Source organism: Orycteropus afer, unplaced genomic scaffold (assembly GCF_000298275.1).
Source record: "Orycteropus afer afer isolate SDZICR_OR568_19922 unplaced genomic scaffold, OryAfe1.0 scaffold00485, whole genome shotgun sequence".
NCBI classification, from domain to species: Eukaryota; Metazoa; Chordata; class Mammalia; order Tubulidentata; family Orycteropodidae; genus Orycteropus; species Orycteropus afer.
Window position 1 is genome coordinate 477593 of NW_006922072.1, and position 6234 is coordinate 483826.

The following is a 6234-nucleotide window of genomic DNA, read 5'->3' on the forward strand; positions in this document are numbered from 1 at the left end:
AAAATAACTTTGTGGTTGGAGAAATACAAATAGGGCTTTACATTAAATAAGATCAAAAGTGAATGAAAGTGTAGATGAAATAATATTGATCAAGAATTCACAATTGTTGAAATTAGGTGAAATCTACATTCTAGTCCTTTAAACTATTATATGGTGTCAGGTACCTCTTTGGCATTATTTACAACTGAAAGTAAAAAAAAAAAAATGCCCAAAGCCACAACATAGATTAATGAAATCAGAATTCCAGGATATTGGGCAAAGGCATTAGTATTTTCTAAAAGTTACCTCTAAATAAGTTAAATATGTCATTAAAGTATAACACCACTGGTATAAACAAATACGGATGGCTTTATTTTAGTCCACCTTACTACAATATCTCTGGAAGTAGGCCTGCCCTGCTTTAACTGTTCAAAGATGTCACAAGGACAACACTTCCATCTCCTTGCTCCAGCATTTTCAACAGGGTGATTCTATGACTTCATGCTTGTCACAACATGGCTGTGACAGCTATAGGCATCTTGGTCACATTCCAATTACCACCCCCCTCTTCTCTCACTTGTCTTTTTTATTAAGAAACAACATCTTCAACAAAGACTCCCAACACCTTCCCTGTACACCTCATTGAGCAGAATTATGGGTCACCTGCTTCTCCCAGATGTAGAGGAGGCTGAGAGCATCATCATCTAGCACAAGGGAATGAATAGCCTTGATTGGATTGGAGAAACACTGAGTCTCCTCCGGAGACTGGCCATATTGCTTCTTTGAACAAAATCAGTTTTTCTTAGCTTCAGGAATAGGTGGGGAAAGTTATTGGGTCAGTTATCAATAATTCAAGTGGCAATGGAGAAGCAAAGCTCCTATGTTCAATCCACAGTCAGGGGATAAGGCTTGAACATGAGCTGAAGAAAATACTCACAAGCATTGAGAAAGACATTGTGCCCAGGCACTTTTTGTACTTACTAACTTATTCAGTCCTCACAACAGGCCTACGGAGAAAGTAGCTGTCATTTTCCCCATGTTATGTTCACAGAGGAGAGGCAAGGTGGATGAATGGGGGCTCCAATGGGGCATTAATATTCCCTTTGCTGTTTGTCTTAGTCACCAAGGTTACCATAGGAAACATCAGCATAAGGGAAAGAGGACCAGTTTGCTCAGTGTCATTCTAAGTATATCCCATGTTAGGAAGGGAATCTATTTTGTATCTGGCCACAGATCTGATGGCGGAAGATACTGGCAGAGTTGGGGCCGCAAGAGTGTCTCAGAGCAGAATTTGCTTCTCATTATGGCTGTTACCACTAAGGTTGCTCAGGTCACCCATGATAACTTGAATCCCAGCTACTCAGTTAAATAATGCACGCTGTTAATTAATGCAGGGTCTAGTACTCATATTAAAGGAGTGCTGGTAACGTAGTGGGTAAGCCATTTGGCCGCTAACCAGAAGATCTGTGGTTCAAACCCACCAGCTGCTCTATGGAAGGAAGATGAGGCAATCTACTTCTGTAAAGATTTATAACCTTGGAAACCCAGTGGGGGTTGCTATGAGTAGGAATCGACTTAATGACAGTGAATTTACTTTTTGGTTTAACGCTCATATTTGGGGGTTGGTGAGGCTTGGTGAACCTATCCTCTTTAGAGGTGGCTGTCATGCTGCTCTTTTTGCCACTAACTCTGACCTTTTTGTCTTACAGAATGAATCTAAAGTGCATTCCGTTTTCTATTCATCAGCAGATACAGCTCAGATTAGTCTAGGAAATCAATATGACCTTCCTCATACCCCTAACTCTTCTATAGGCATTGAATAATTTACCATCCTTGTAGGAAAACAGTTCTTGAATTGTATTAACTTTTGGTCACTACAATATTTTACTCACTCCCAGGATCTTATGAAGCCACCACTCATCTGGCCTGAATCATCATTTGTTTAAGGTTAGGACCTCTTTAAATATCTCTCTCACCCTTTAAACCCTCTGTAGTCTCTTCTTAAGTGTTTGCTTTTGTTTTACCTCTCCTCTCAGACTAAAAATTTATTTTGGCTTTAGCATGTAGTGAAGAACATGGATAGGATTGGCATGTCCTGTCATTAGCACCTCTTGGGGTCTAAACCTTTGTATGTTTAGAAATGTATTAATATATTTTCTTTCACCTATTTTTTTATACCCTGCCAGGTTGGCAAAAGAAACAAAGGTAGTTTAGAAAGCTAAATAATACATCTCATCGGAGCATCAATTAAAGCAGAATGCAAAAAGAAATACAAAGGTGGAGACCAAACACAAAACTTCAATCCAGTTAAGCTCAACCTGCAGAAGTCATTTGAGAAAATTTTTTGGGGGGTGGGGGGTGGGGGGTTATTTGCTATGTGGAAATGGCTCCTTTTTCCATCAATTTGTCAGTGTGCCAAAAGATCTCTGACAGACTATGGTAGAGAAAGTAGTCTCATTCTTGTAAATCTCTACTAGACAATAGAGAAAATCTCTTCCTCAGTGCTCCAAATGTGAACAAAACAAAGAGGTATAATTTTTTGTGTGTATATACATCAATATATATCATATATCAAGTAGAACATGCAGTGGTATGATTGTGTACAACACCCTGACTGTGGAAAAATTTCTTTTTATCCTCTCATGCTGAAACTAGAGGAGCTCTGGTAGTGTAGTGCCTAAGGTATTTGACTGCTAACCAGAGGGCTGGCAATTCAAACCCACCAGATACTCCTCCAAAGGAAGGACAATCTACTTCCATAATGATACCACTTGAGAAACCTCAAGGAGGGGTCACTATGAGTCAGATCTGACTCTGGCTTTTGAAGTTTTTCAGCAATCAAAGAGAGAAATATCTTCATCAGAGGACTGAGAAATCTTTGCAAATGTTCTGTATGTGTAAAATATGACTGCTATCTTGGGAGCTCTGGTGGCATAGAGCCTAAGGCATTTGACTGCTAACCAGAAGGCTGGTGGTTCAAACCCACCAGCCACTCCTTGAAAGGGAGGGTGGGCAATCTACTTCCATAGTGATACTATCTCAGAAACCCAAGGAGGAGTCTTTATGAGTTGGATCTGACTCCATGGCAGTGGATGGGTTTTAATACTAATCCGAGTAGGAAATACGGGGCATTGCTGAAAAGTCCTTCTGACCGAGGTCTGATTCTTAAGATTCTGAGCCTTTCATCAGCTGATTTATAAAAAGAAACTGTACAGATTTTATGGGTAAGTGAATGAAGAGTGTCTCCCTAGAATTTAGATATACTTCCTCTGAAACAATATGGCATAGTCTGATGCAGGATAGAATTGTGAGTGGCGCTAAAGCCAAAAACAAAAACAAAAAAAAAAAAACCTCACTGCCGTTGAGTTCTTATTTATAACGACCCCTCCTTGGGTTTTTGAAGCAGCATCTCTATGGAAGTAGGTTGCCCAGTCTTCCTTCCATGGAGTGGCTGGTGGGTGTGAACTACCAGCCTTCTGGTTAGCAGTCAAATGCCTTAGGCACTATGCCACCAAAGCTCCCACAGAATAATCAGTATCATAAGCTATAGGGTAAAAATTGTAAGCCATGACCTCTTGTATATAAGTAAATTTTTTTTTCTTTTTTTTCATTATACACACACACACACACACACATATATATGCTTATCCAGTAGGTAATTTTCTTCATCTTTTCCCTTCTGCTGGACATTAACAAACACACACATGAGCTGCTTTGGAAAAGCCTCTTGCAATTTCTAAGGTAACTCCACTTTCCCCACTCTATGACATGTTGACTGGTGTCCCTTGGCAGAGGCCCTGCATCATATTCTCCTCAACCTTAATGGTCAACTATGAAAGTAGATCTTGTCACTGAAAACTAGAAAAACTGCAAATATTGTCAAAAGTCTCAGAAATGTAGAGATCTGTTGAACATGAAAACAGTACTTAATCAATGTGAACATATTCAAATGTTCAGGTTTTGAAGAAAGTCTGTGGCCCTTGTATAGTTTATTGTTTAAAGGTCATAAAATGATAACTAATCATCTTTCTGATACGGAACAGTCCAGGTTAACTAAAATGAGTTGTGTATTTATAATGTAAAATGAGAGAAGCAATTGTTCATAAGTAAACTTTGAAAAGAGCAGGCTCTTGCACTTTAGAGACCTAGAACCATGATATTGTGTGAAGATGTCTATTTTAAGAGAGGTTTTATCTTTTGAGGACAAGAACAGAGAACTTAGCAAAATAGTCAGCCCTAGTAATTTTCCTGAGTACCAAGAAAGACGCTCAAGGTAAGCAGTGTGGGGGACTACTAACTTCTACTTCTGCTAATTTCCACTTGCCCAAACTTTCCCTTTAACTTCCTCCTTGGGTCTTTGTTGAAGTATAGAATGAGTTGGCCCCTTTACCTAAATGTCTGATTCATCTGGTAATGACCATAGGAATCAAACCATGGGAGAAAGGTTGCCAAAAGCCAATGGACAGACACTCAGAAAGCCTGAAGCAGGAAGTTCATAATGTACTTACAGCATACAGCCAGACTTGGGGATATTCTACATTATCTTGGCTATTAGGAATTTAGGATGAAGCCCTGAGGACAAACTGGTCTGAATTGGATGCAATAGAGGATCTCTGAAGAGACATTCCTTTGAATATGGCTTTATAAGTTAGATGCCCTGGGGAAATTAATACTATGTTTATGTATGGCACCAATTTGGAGTATTAGAGAACAATAGCAGATATTAAGAAGTATCAAAGAGGGTACCCAGGAAATCAGAAAGGAATGTTACTATGAGTTAGTGTCTACTTTCCTAGAGAGACAGTCTACTGTCTCCAACCACCTTGATGATCTGCTTCTCCCTGAAATGAAAATAATTGGTTTCTAAAATCTACTCCTTACTCTGAAGACTTTTTACATAGGTCAAAGCTCCTGGTGGAGAAATTGCTATACAACTGGATAATGAGAAAGATATTTAGCAGCCAGTTTCTGATGATAAATGTGTTCAAATTGAATGGTGACAAATCTTGGTCTGTGGCTTTGGCCTATCAGTGGAGAATATCCACAATAATTCTAGTGGCAAATTACTAAAATTACAAAAGACATTGCTGTAATGTCAAAAATAGTTAAATAGTTGCAGCTAAGGCAAAACTTTTAACAAGAACTTGATTGGGTCTATATTTTGTACCAAGTTCAAAGTAGAGTTAAGGGAAGGAACTCTATGATAAAGATGAAATTCTTGCCAGTGATATTCTAATTATTAAAAGACTGGGTCCAAGACTGTATGAGGCACATCCCTGTGAATTAGGTTAGCTGACACATGACAAAGTAAAAATCTTCATTTTCCATGTGGATTGCTTGAAGATCTATGATGATTCACCATGGAACAATGCTCTGGCAAGATCAGTGGCATCTGACAGATTGGATACCCTGGAGATAAATGGGTACACAAATAAAGAAACCACAGAGAAAAGGACATCGTCTTTGCCTGAACATAGCTTAGTGTCTTGGAAGCAGCTGTCAAAACTGTTCAACCAGCCTGTGAATATGAAGTTTTCCAACAAAGTAAACTTCTTACTCCACATATACTAGTGTGCCTGGGAGATACTGGCTCAACCCACCATTGTTTAGCACTGGGTCACTACCCACTTACCAAGACAGAAAGTTCTTGCAGTTGTTGATAGTTAGGCATGTTATAAGGTTGCTCTCCTGGTAATAAAAACAAACACTTGGGAATATACAATTGTCATTTTCTTGGGAGACTTTTCAGAGACAGTCCCAGTATCTCTGATACGAAGAATGGGTTGTGCTCTGATTATAAAAATGACTTTCCATCTTTCCCATCAACTCTAAGCATTTAAGGTTTGAACGGTGAAATGGTCTTATTTCCCAACTCTTCATTAATCCTTACTTTTCACTGAGACCTACAGCCTTACTATAAGCATTAGTCATACCCCTTATTGTGTTCTATCTCATATCCCAAGTCTCATGTTGTAAAGGACCAAGGAGTGTGCTAAGATGAGGGAGTACCGATAAGTGTGGATGGATAACCTATGGTCTGATTCCCCAGGTATATTTACAATTTGGCCACGTTCAACATTATGTTATCTAATGGGATACAGATAAGATGGCCTGACTTTGTCTTTCTTAAATCACAAGAGGAAAAGCAGAATAGCTCCTGAATTGACTGGACTAGAATATAGAAAACCAAGTTCATTGGTAAGAATCCTAAAACATATTTTTTTCAAAATTAAAATGTTTTCTTTAATACAAATT